The sequence below is a fragment of the Falco biarmicus genome, chromosome 5 (genome assembly GCF_023638135.1).
Source record: "Falco biarmicus isolate bFalBia1 chromosome 5, bFalBia1.pri, whole genome shotgun sequence".
NCBI lineage: Eukaryota > Metazoa > Chordata > Aves > Falconiformes > Falconidae > Falco > Falco biarmicus.
Window position 1 is genome coordinate 7106941 of NC_079292.1, and position 13143 is coordinate 7120083.

The window sequence follows — 13143 nt, forward strand, 5'->3', positions numbered from 1 at the left end:
TATCAGAAGTAGGTGTTGGATCGCAGACAGCTGAAACCCATGGGAGAAGGGCTAGACTAGCTACCAGCCAGTGCTAATGAGGGGCTACTGCCCCTCTCACAGGACAAACCTGCGAATGCTCTCTCTGGATACTGTCTTAGCTACACTCATAAAAACCACAAAAAAGCCACCACTAAGTGGTGTTTTCTCTTACCCTTGCCCTTCCTTACAGTGAAAGCAGCTAGGCAAAATAGCTTTAGAACAGGCTTGTACAGCTATCCTGGGATGTATTACGCCAGGTGGGAGAGGTCAAAATATAGGGCAGATGGGCAGATCTGTTGTCACCCAGTTTCCTCTAGCACGTGTCAGAGATGAAGGATGGTGCTAAAGGTACAGAAATCAAAGTATTTCTGTAAGGATGTTTTATGATCCAACAGTGCTGTTGTGAAGTATTTGGTGCATAGTAACTATTGGTTTCACTGGCAGTTAAGTGCTGAACTTCCTCTAAAAATCATGTTAAGCATTCAGTGTTAGAAGATGCCAGATGTTATCAGGATTTGTGCTTTTTTTAACCAGGGTGAAACAGGGATACAGGGCCAAATTCTGCCCATTCTCATAAGCTGTGCCACTGGAACTGTTTGGGTAAGTAAAGGAGATAGGACTGGGCTCCTTGAGTGTACATGAAGCCATAAACAATGAAACAGCTTCAGTGTCTGAAAAATAATCTTACTAGAATAGCTTGATTTTTCAGACATTGGCAGAATCATACAATTTGTTTACATCTTAGTAAGAAAACTGTTACAGAATTTCATGAAATGATACTAGTGAATAAATGTTCATGATACTGCAATGTAATATATGGACTGACAATTTGATGAAAGAGAAGTGACATTCCTTTACATGTCATTTTGGAAAGCAAAGTGTCATGGAATGATTGTAAGAAGTGAGGATTCAGAACTGCCTAACCCACTAGCGAGAGCAGCAATACCGATTATGAAAAAGTGGTTACAAACCTGGGCAGCAAATGCAGTGAAACTGACCTTGGAAAATGCAAACTAATACATCTTAGAGAAAAATGGTACTTAGTGGCAGGAAAAATCCCGCCAAACAGTGCATCTGAAGGATACGTGGGTGATAGCAGATAGCTAATTAGGCAGCCTTTTGCAATACTATTTGGCAAGGAAAAGCAGTCTGCCTGAAGTATAAATTTTCCTCTTTCCTTACTGTTTTGGTTCGGGCATGCCGTAAGTGTTACATTTATTCCCTGGCAGAGGTGTGATGATTTTAATATACTTTTCCATCTCCTCTTTCTGTGATTTTTTTTTTTTTTTTGCCTAAGTTTACACTTGCAGTTCTCAAGGGACTACTTCCAATCAGTCCGTAACAGAGAGGAAAACAATGAAGGGATTCTTCATGGCTTCTCAAGGAAATGGTGTCCTTTTGTGGTCCCCAGTTCATGGCTGTTTAAGATAGCTCTGGCTACAAGAACAAGTGGCAGCACCGGCACAGAAAGCAAGATCAGGTAGTTAGGAGCGTTACCATAAAAATATGGGTAGCAAGAGAGGCTTCAGAAAAAGCAGTATTAGTTTAGTGTTCACAAGTGTGCTTTCCTTAGACACCTGAATGAGATTTCCATGTCATGACTCACAGAGAGGTACTATAGCTGCCAAAGCACCTGCATTTACTTACCTTGAGGAAAAACAGAACTCCTGTGATGTCACCATAGTGTCCTGCTGATGCTGTACTAGTGTACCGCTATACAATGTACCTGATGATGTAACTTACTATTATTGGTACTTTCTTGTCTGGTGATATGCCTAAGAGTTCCTCCCATGGACAAGAAGCCTACGGGGTGAGATCCTTGTAAATACCAAACAAAAAGTTTTCTTATGTTCAAGTATGATTTTGTGATGCTTTGTCATGTTGAGTGATCTCTTACACCATAAATTCAAGCCCATTGAAATTCAATACAACTGTTAATAGGAAAAGCAGTTATTCAGTGCGAGGGAAGTTAGCAAAATCCTGTTCAAATTCTTTTTATGGGAAATGGAATGGTATCTTTATTCTAAATTGAATCAAATGGAACAGAAGCCATAGTTTTACACTCTGCTGGTGCTGTGCAGCATGGATGTGGTGCAAGTCCAGGCTGGATTAGAAAAAAGATGGGACTTGGAGAAAAGGAAAATTTTGCCTTAATCTCCTCATTAACTCTGGGAAGGGAATGTGTTAATGTTTCATAACACAACTGACTTCCAGCTGCAAATCCCTTCAGGGAAAAATCAATAGATTATGAAATACCACCTGCTCTTGGCCCCTTCACAAACACTTGATCCAAGAGGAAATCTTGGATAAACTGCTTATGCTCTATCAGCAAGACTGAGGGATGCAGCCTGAGCAGACCAAAGTGGCATTGGGGTTGGATTCCCACCAGCTTGCATAGCTGAGCAGGAGACATCCTTGCCAGCAGCAGGTATGATCCTAAGGCAGAACTCAGCCTGCTCTTTCTTGGAATGTACTTCACCAACAGTAGTAGCACAAGTGCTATTTTTAGTCACACTGAGTTTATTGTAGGAACTCAGGGATACAATCTCTTCTAGATCAGCTACTTTACTATTAATATCTATGATCAGAGATTTTGGGGTTAATGATTTACTTCTAATGTGTTTTTTAACCTTAAAATAAAGCACAAAATTTAATTTTAGCTGTAGCTTCCCCATAGCTACAGAGGATAATATAATCCATGCCTTGAGCAAGTCTCTCAAGGAAAATTCAATGCACTTTCCAGTTACCCCACAGAAAATTATGTGCTGAATATCAGATATGTTTCAACGCTAGTATATCCAAATAGCATGCAGGCTACATAGGTGGGAAAGACTTCCAAAATACCAGGTCAGAGGAATTAAATAAGAAGTAGGTATTTAGGCTTTTCATTTCAGGGAGCAATGGAAAGACAACACAAGGCTAAACATTGCCAAAATTTATGCTTGATCTTAAAAATATTTGAATATATTACTACTAATTCTCAATTTCCACTTGTCGTTTTAGGAGTGGGTATTTTTTCACGTATTGGGAAAAAATTGACAGCAGTTAAGTGTACTTAGCAAGTCACCATTCATATAATGCCACATTTATCAATACAGATTTCCAAGACCTGCGGTAGCAAAAATCTATTCCACTTTTCATTTGGTTGGTATAATTTTGTATCACCTTTGCTGGTTTTGAAAGTTAAAGACCTTGCTCCTTTAAAACCCCTTTTTGTTTCCTAACTTACCATAAACAAATGCCATTATACTAATTGTGCACTAGCCGATCCAAAACAAAATAAATTAGGGTAAATTGGGAGTAACGTAGCAGAGCACAACGACCTCTCTGTAATTTTATCACAATACTGGAGGCTTCCAGTTCACAAATGCTGATGCAGGGTAGTGGTGTAATGGAGAAGACTATTCCTCTGTGGATGCACATGATGGACCGCAATACACCATGTAATATTATTTTGGTATGTTAATCAATGGACGGTAAACTTTTTTTGTGAATGCCCCATCCCTGGAAGTGTTCAAGGCCAGGTTGGATGGAGCTTTGAGCAACGTGGTCTAGTGGAAGGTGTCCCTGCCCATGACAGGGAGGTTGGAATTAGACGATCTTTTAAGGTCCCTCCCAACCTAAACCATTCTATTAATTTATGATTTTTAGTAATACTGTAAGTGTAGTTTTATAGAACGAGCATCTGTCATTGCTGATTGTATTAAAATTATAATGTATACAACCTGATATATAGAGGTGATTAATATATTGCCTTTAATGTATACGTATTTATAAATATCTACCAGTAGTCCCTTGCTTCCTACTAGTGCTTGGCACATGGTTAGTGGGGAGAAGGAATATTTGGTTACAAGTGAGCTTTGTGCTTACTGGGTGCCCGGCTCAGGAATTGGGAAATCTCATTAATAATTGCCACACCTGAAGCATCTAGCAGAAAATTGAGGTCCAGTAAAAAGGTAGGTATTCCACATGCACCAGCTGATTAATATCTGCTCATGTATCTTCTTTATCTCTGCCACTTTTCCAGATTTTGACAGATAATGCCATCACAGGGAGAGGACAAGGTGACCACGCACTGTCTGGACTGGTTAGAGAACACCATGGGGCACAGACTGTTATCCTGGGGTCACTGAAACCTGTGTCCTTGCTGAGGTGAATGGTCAGGGCATTTCTATAACACAACAACATTACAGCACCAGAGGATTTTCCAAGCCTTGGGGTCTGGATCCATGGTTCTACAGCTTCCCTGAATTACTCACATAGTGTGTGCTGTCCTCAAGCAAGCATCACTCTTGCCTGCTGTAAAGGTCATGAAAGACTTATTTAAAGGAAACAGTCTGCATGCCAACAACACACCATACTGATATCGTGGCCTTAATCAGGGCAATATCTGTCAGCCTGCCTGCCTTCTCTGATACTCTCAGATATGAAGAATCTTGTTCAGTTCTCCTGTGATGGTAAAATCTTAAACACTCTTACTATGATTGTCTTTGAAAAATTCCTGTTGCACTATTCATTAAATTACATAGCTTGCCTGTATGCAATAAAGCATTAATCAGCATGACATTGAACATGAGAATTACAGGCAGTTTTCCTGGAGTTTCATATAGGAAGGCCTGTGGAATACTTCTTTTCTTTTTTTTTTTTTTTGAGACAATTGTCATGTACTTTTAAAGTTACTGGTCTTCATGGGTTCATGAGGAGAAAGTCCTGCTTAACCAAACTGATTTCCTTTTACGACAAAGTCACCCATCTAGTTGACCAAGGGAAGCCAGCAGATGTAGGGTTTTTTTGTCTCTCACAGTATCCTTCTAGACAAAACGTCCAGCACACAGCTAGACAAGTCCATAAGGTGTTGGGTGAACAACTGGCTGCTGGGTAGGTCTTAAAAGGTTACAGTAAATGGGGTTACATCAGGCTGGTGGCCAGTTACCAGTGAGGTTCCCCAGGTCTCAGTTTCAGGGCCAGTGCTTTCATGTTTCTATAAATGATCTGGATGCAGGAATTTAATGTCTCCTGCTGATAGCAAGGTTAACTACACTAGAAAAGGAGACCAAGCTCAATATTAGAACACTTAGAAGACACGGTTCTTAACTCTGGTGTGCCATCTGTGAACATTGCTTTAAAACAATTCCTTTTGTATGACGCCCAAGTCATATGTATCATATATGTTTATACTGTTGTATACTGTTGTAGTTTTGTATTGTTTTCCCAAGAGCAGCAGCAAATTTAGGCAGTAACCTGGCTGGGGACTATTTACTTTTTCGGATGGAGGAATTTTGTTGCAGGGCACAGGTAGCCCTTAAGCAAGTGGTTTAGGAAATTATTGCTGTTAGTTCCTAGATTCTCATCAGAGATGGAGGGACAGATTACAAGAGTGCTTCTAGGCCACTGTCATGCCAGGTAGGACAGATTTGCATAAACCCTCATTAAGTTCATTAGAGGCACTAAACTGACTGAAGGGTGGTAACTCTTTGAACCACACTACCGGCACCACAAGCCCTAGTGCAGGTGGATGCAAGCTGTCTGTTGTGATAGTTTTCACCTCTCTTTTTCCATAACCGAGTCCTTTTCAAACTTGTTGCCCTTGTTTCCCTAGCAAGTTCACCACCTTCTCAGAAAACATTTAGCTTAAAGTGAAATTGCTGTGTCCAGATCATAAGCATGTCCAAGACCTCTGTGTTCCACACCTTCAGCTCAAGTCCAACAAAGCAAATAAAGAGCATTTCTCTTTCTTGATGATGTCTCCTTCTTTCTCTTCACTCTTATCCTTAGGTGTAAGGCCCAGGATTTTCTGCAGAAATTTGAATTGGTTTTATTTCTTGGAGCTTGTACTTCCTCGTTTCAAGGTCTATTAGAGGACACAGACACAGGAACTGACATTTGACATTTTGGCTCAAATCCATGGAAAGTCATCAAATATTCTGATATGCAATTGGTATAACTTTGGATTTATGTTCTGATTCTGCATTATACAACTATTCCCTACTACTGAAACACGTTCACAAACACAAAGTAACATTAAGGCAGCCTAATGATTTTATTAGTCAATTTTTTTCAGGAGAAAGGCATTATGAAAGGAAAAGTGCTTAACTTCTGAAAGGTCCCATCTAATCTACGAAGACAAAAGCATCTGGGATTTGTGAATCAGAGTATTTCTAGGTATTAGTAATAAAGGGATTGAAATCACATGTCAGGCTTGACTTTTTTTAATCAACTGACAGAACTGAAGGAAATATAATATTAATGGTCTCCAGCCTTGGCGCACTCACAGCAAGCTCCTGGAGCGAGGTCCTGGAGCCACTGAAGTGTGGCTACACAACTTTGCCAGGGACTTCAGCTGGCCAAGCCTTGTCCTTAAACGAATGCATGTACACATGAAGAGTCTCAGAGCTTAGGCAAATAGGCGAGTTGATGAGCAGGCAAGATTATTACAGCACTTTCACTGATTCCCCATATGGACATTGTATGGGGGGAAGCCACTGCACCACCTACTCCAAGTTAACTTACTGTTTACTTTGAATGATCTGCTGGGGAGTCAGTGGAGAGCATGCAGCACTCCACTTGTTCAACCCCCAACTCACTTTGTTGCAGGACAAGCTGCCAGTCTTTATGTATGCCCCAAGGCTGGCGAGAAGGAAGGAATTTAACAGAGAAATCCTGTTGCTAAACCAGGGGTTTCAGTGCAACTTTAAACCAAGGTTCTGGACTCATCCTTTTGTCTGCATTTCACTTTGACATCAGTAGTGATTTTCAGTCCTTCGTAGCCCAGCCTTTATCTTCAACTTGTTTCTTTATTTATTCACAGGGTTTACATCCAAAGTCTCCCATCATGCCATGCAGCTTTCAAATCTGAAGCAGACTAGTGTGCGTTAAGGATTGCAAACCAGCTTTAACCCAGACTTTTCTGCTCTGTAGCTCTAGTCCAACCTGATATTAGTTGAAGACAGCACTGTGTGATCTAATTGTTCCTGTATACTAGACTGTATATCACAGCTCCATTCTCTCTCGTTGTCTTCCAAAGCCTATAGGCATTAGGCTCTGCTGCAGGACTTCTGGTTTCCTCTGGCGAATAGAAAGATTAACTTGTGCAATCCTAGGCTCCCTCACAGGGGCACATCTCTGATGTGCCTTCTTTTTCCAGCCTTTCCTGTAGAGAAGCACAAGCTCTGATTTGCCTCCTGGGTGATCCGTCTCCCTGGATGACGAAAGCCCAGAACGTGCCTCTCACATCCATCTGGCCGTCACAGCAGCACTGCATTGCCCGCTGCACATGCCTGCCACACAAACAAACCCAAAACCAGTCCTGAGCTGACACAGCTTCTGCTACCCAAGTTACTCACAGCTACTTCGAGTGCCTCTACATTGCACAGCATTGTGCTGTGCAGGTCAGCTGCAAATTTAATGGAAAGAGGGAAAGGAAGAGGATGGATGCAGAGCAAGAACCAGGGTGTTGTAGCCCTGCCACTCCCTCTGCCACCATCACCATCTTCCCACGTGCACGCTGCCGGCTGCACGCCTGCCTGCACCCACACCGACGTCTCCAGCACGGCAGCTGGAGCTGGACCTGGGGTTCCAAAATCTCGCTCACAGCCATCAGCTTTCCACAGTTTCCCTTTGCAGCAACCACTCGTGATGGGCTGACCCCAAGTGTCATGCAGATTTTAAGGATAAATTATAAAGTCCAGAGGCTGAGTTAGTCCAGTGTGCGGTTTGGTTATTCCAATGTGCCAGGTCAGCTTTGTTGGAGCCAGTTCTAGCCACCGTACAGCAGCTCAGTCATCGAAGCAGTGCTAAAGGAACAACTCTGAGACCTTCCCAGCGCTGCTGCGGGTCGTAGCCTTCAGGAGCAGATACGGGGATGCCCCGCCGGGCATCGGGTCTGGCTGGCAATCTCCATACGGCAGGCTGCGGCCACTGCCCTGCCCACCTCTGCATGAGCAACCAGAAGGCTGTTACCGCTTCTGCTCACAGCAGAACTGTGCTTCAGTTTCCCTCTCAGCACACTGCATGCAGTTTAGATGATGCTGTTTTGAAGTAACATAAATATACTCCATACTCTCGACCTTAGCGAAATGAAGTATATTAGAGCTGGCCTGCGGGTGCTTTTTTCTGAATGATACAAGCAACGCAGTGAGACTGACATGACATAAATCTGTCTCGCTCCCAGGGAAGCTGGTCAAATAAATCCTGTGGAGCTACTAGTCGTTCTACCCGTCTTCTTTTTTCCCTACTCACAGCCTTAAATGGATGGCCTCTCCGAAAATCACATTAGACAAGAAAAATGAAGGGGGGGTGGGGGGGTCCCCCGCTGCTCCGCGCAGAACTGCCGAGGGGCGCTGACGGCGGGAGGCCGCCAGAGGGCGCCGCAGCTCCGCGGCAGCAGCCCCTCGGCTGGCGGGCTGGCGGGCTGGCGGGAGCCGCGGGCCGGGCGCTCGCCCTGGCAGGCTCCCGGGGCTTGCAGGGCCGGGCAGCAGCGCCGGTGTCTCCCTGCCTCCGGCGCGGGCGGCCCCAGCCCGGTGGCGGCCGCAGCTGGCTGTCCTGGCCCGCAGGACGCTCCCTCCAGAAGCCTCCGGCTCTGTCAGGCGCGGACGGACAGAACGGCGGCTGGCAGGGCAAGTCTTTGGTCACCACAAGTGACAGGAGGGGGGGTGGAGGAATGGAATCACTTTCATAATCAAATAAGCATTTTTAAGATCTTGCCCTTTATATTTCAGAGAGAAATGTCAGAAACGAGCCGGGTACCAAACATGGCGCATGCCTCCTGAGGTCAGGATTAGCCGGCAGCCACGACGCGGGGGCCGCGGTAGGCCACCAGGTGTTGCAGCACTATCAAAACTGGCTGCACCAAGGCCTCTACCACCCCATACCAGGCTGACTTCAATAAGCAGTTCCCGTGCCTTGCCCTGGCACGGCCACCAATCCCCCACAAGGTTTCAAAGGTTCATCTACTATTCATGGTGTTTCTTCATATTCTTCAGGCCAGTCCACCCTGCTTCTTGCTTCTCCTCCATCCAGAGCACACTCTCTCTTCTGCATCCCCCAGGTCTCTCTTCATTGACTGCCCCTCTTCCATACCCCTTAGAGCTATTTAACCACTTAGCAGGAACCAGCCACAGCTGCACCTTAACCACATCAGCCAACCCACCGCCCCTGAAGCCAGCCCACAGCTGTATATGATCAATGTTAATTAACCCACCTTCATTCCTCTACAATTCCTCTACAGCCAGGCTCGTTTCCTGGCCTGTTTTCCCTGCTGCCCAGCCCACCTGTCCTGCCCGTACCCCTGCGGGCACCTGTGAGCTCCTGCAACGCAGACGGCAGTGGTCACACCGGGTGGGCAGGGGTCACGCCACCGCCACCCTGCTCATGTGCTTGAACCGAGGGGTGGCCAGGATCCTGCTGAACTGGGGAGAGCCTTGGCAGAGATGGGTTCCAGTGCATTTTCCGGGCTGTACAGCCTGGTACCCGCCTCCATGGCCCAGAGCTGGGACTCAGAGAGAAAATTTTCAAACTCGCTAGTCTAGAGAAGGCAAAAGGAGACATGAAAATGTTTAAACAGGCGAAGGCTGCTACAAAGACATAGGGGAAAAAGCTGCCCTCCAGACCCACAGTAAGCAGGGCACAAACTATTGCGCTTGGCTGCAAGCAGTTTAGGTTGGATGCTTGAACAGCCTTCCTAACGCTCAAGGTTTTTTGTCATAAGGTGGTTTTGCGTGGTAATGGTGAATCATTTGTTATTGCACATTTTTAAGAACCTGTTGTGACAGGGACAGACATCTGCCCATCCAGGAAGCAGCCTGGTGACTTCCCCAGCAATCTGTTCAGGGGCCAACTCAAACGTCACACCAGGTCTCTATTCAAACCAGAGATCACTGAAGACAATTGAGCAACTCTAGCTAATGTCACCATCACTGCTATCAGTTCCTAAGAAACCTTATGTAAAAATAACTTGTCAAGAAAGAGAGAAAGAAGAGAGAGGATGGGATGGAAGGATGACGGAGGGATTGAGGGCAGGATAGAGGGCTGGCAGAAGCGCACTTAACTCCCCTCCTTGCCCCTGCCCCACCTGGAAACACCTGCACCTAAGAGCAGTGTCATGTGCATAAGGAAAATTCTGACTCTACACAATAAAACTACCTCATCTATACTGTGCTGTGGCTGGTAACTATTCAGTGAGGCTCAGTTTCAGGTTCTTGTTTTTTTTTTTAAAAAAGCATTTTAAATAGAGTTGAAATGCTGAAGGAATCTGTGAACCACCTGCCAAGCCCTCTTTTCACTACTGGCATCTACCGTTGACCTGAAAACAATCCCACGTCAATGGTGACATTTAAAGAAGAAGATACACAAAGTATTAAAGAAAAATGTTAAGAACTGGATTTATGTTACACTAGACCACTTAGCAGACACCAGTGACCCATCTTGCAATTGCTAATTAATAGGGCACTCAATTACCACAACCCTCTCCAAACACTGGAACACAATTTGCAGTTACACACACTCCTGCAGTGAACCAACAGCTGTCAGTAGGATCACTGGCACAGTCCTGGCAAGAGAGCACCTCTAATGATACCAGCGCATCTGCCCCCAGCAGAGCTGCAGAGCCCTGCGCCCCTGGGATCACCGGACACGGAAATGCCAAGGTCTTTGCAGTTTGATAAATTTCCTCCCATTTCAGTGCTTTCTCTCCACTTTCAGAAGCATTGTGCACCACAGACCAGGCTGAAACAGTGCAGGCAGAACCTGCAGCCACACTGTTTCATGTCAGTAGAGTACCTGCATCTTCCTTTGGTCCTTGTAAAGGTATGTTCAACCACTGCAGCTCTCGCTAAGCCAGCAAAGGAAACACTGCCTGAAGGTAACCATACACGAAAGCATCAACACTATTGACATAATCAGGGTGCAGCATCATGAGCTAAAGGAAAAACAGGCTAGCAAGATTCACAGTATTCCCATAAGCAGAGCAGTGGGCTTGCCAATCTGATCAGGTCAGGTGAGCTTTCCTGCAAGCTAAGGCAGTGCTTCCCAGTTCTAACCAAAAACTATTGCACCGTTGCAGCTGCAGCAGTGGGAAGCTTGGGGCCACATCTGTAGTCTATCAAGGAGCTTACAAAGTTTGCACAAAGCACCAGCACTGGTGTAGCAGGGGATGCTGCAGCTCAAAAAATTCTGGACTGTCACTCAGGATCTACAGCTTGAACCCAGTGCATTACACTGCACGTAACAGGTGCTTGAGCGTGAGCCTGGCACATGCTGGTAGTTGAGCAAATCTGAGTATGAGAAGATAAAATGTATGAGACTGGCTGTGTAAGGAACACTACTGTGGCTTAAGATTCAGGTTGCTGAGCAGTGGGACCTCTGTCACACGCTGCTTAGCCAATGCTACACAGTGTTACATTCGCTACCTGCCACGCTACAGCCCCACGGTGGATCCAGTGCCATGGAAAGCTCGTGGCTGGGCAAGGCCAATCCCTAGAAGAGGTGGGATTAGAAACAGACTCAGAAGCAAGCAGGCGTGGTCAACAAGGAGCGGCTGCATCTGGAAGCAGCAGTACTCAGAAGGGGGATGTCCTTGGATGCCAAGAAAACCATATGGTGCAATCCCCAAAAGCAGCAACCAATTTGCTCTTGCCCACTACAGTGTCCCATTTCTCTCAGTGACCTTCACCCACCAGTTGTGGGGAAAAAAAGAGGGGGGGGGGGGGGGGAAAGGTATTTGAAATCAGTGTACAGTACTAGATAAAAATGCCCAAAGTGGATTTTTCTTCTGTATCTGTCAGACCCTGGATGATTTGGGGTTTTTTTCCCAGAAGCGAAGGTCTGTATAGCTTATACCTTTACTTGGTTATATGTATTTTCAATGTTCACGTACGAAATGCCTGCTCTGTGCTTTTACAGAAAGTTGAAGCTATTATAGCATGAAACGGGAAGTGAGATTCCCAACTGTCTCAACATGCCTGTACTTGATTCCTACATACCACGTACTTCCAAAGCTCAGCCCAATCCTAAACTAATCCTGGCCATGGCATAAAATGTTTAAGAAAAGATCAGAAAATGTACCCTCAAGTCAGTTCTAATGAAACTGTATTTATATAATAAATGTGCTCAGACTAAACAGATGTTTTAGCCTTACTATTGCTGAACCTATCGGAAACAGAACAGAGAAGCAGGAAAAGGGACAGAGATGGTTTCAGAAAATAATCGGTAGCTATAATTGATTCTTGACACATTTTCTTGAAACAAAGTTTTCTTGACCAATAAAATACTTGTATGTGTCAGCTGAGTAATCTAAAGCATCATTGAATGCCGCTTCTGCTTGAGCAGGTTGTACGGATTTTTCAGGTTTCGTAGGTAAAACATTAACTATTCTCCAGTAGAAGAGGAAATGTCCACGGAAAGAGAGAAAGCAAATGCCGGAACAGCAGCGGTGAGCAGCAGGGCTGCACAGAGAGCAAGTACGTTCACAAGCGGGTTTGGAGATGGCGGAGCTTGATCTCCCTGCGTCTTCCATCTCCGCTAGACCCACGACCCACACCCCGTGCAGTCCCAGGCCCGAGGGTGCTCTCCTGCCCCCGATGCCTCTACACAGGCCCACCGCGCCTGCGGCGGCCAGCACCCAAAGCAGCCGCCCGGGCCGCGCTTGGGAGGTCGGTACCAAACCGTCCCCCCGGCGCCGAGCTCGGCGGGCCCGGGTCGGGTGCGAGAGGCTCCACAGCGCGGCTACAGCTGCCCTGGCAGCCGCCGCCTCAAAGCGGCCGCAGTTCAGTTCCCGCCCGAAGGCCGCCTGCTCCCCAGGGCGGCTGAAGGAACTCGGGCACCCGCTGCCGGCGCCGCCGCACGCTCCCCGCTCCGCCGAGCCTTTCCCCGCGCCGGGGATCCCGCAGAGACGCCAGTACCCCCGGGCGGCCCCTTCACCGGCACAGACCCAAGCGGCCTCTACGAGCCGGCACACAAACCGGGCCGCAGAGCCGCCGGCCCGGGACGCGGCGCGGCCAGGAGGCGGGCGAGCGCCCGCGGCTGCCGGGCCCTGCGGCCCGTGCGCCCGCCCGTGCCCCTGGGAGCTGTAGTCCGCTGCCGCCCGCTGCCGCCCGCCGCCCCTCGCCGCCGCGGGGCCCGGAAGCA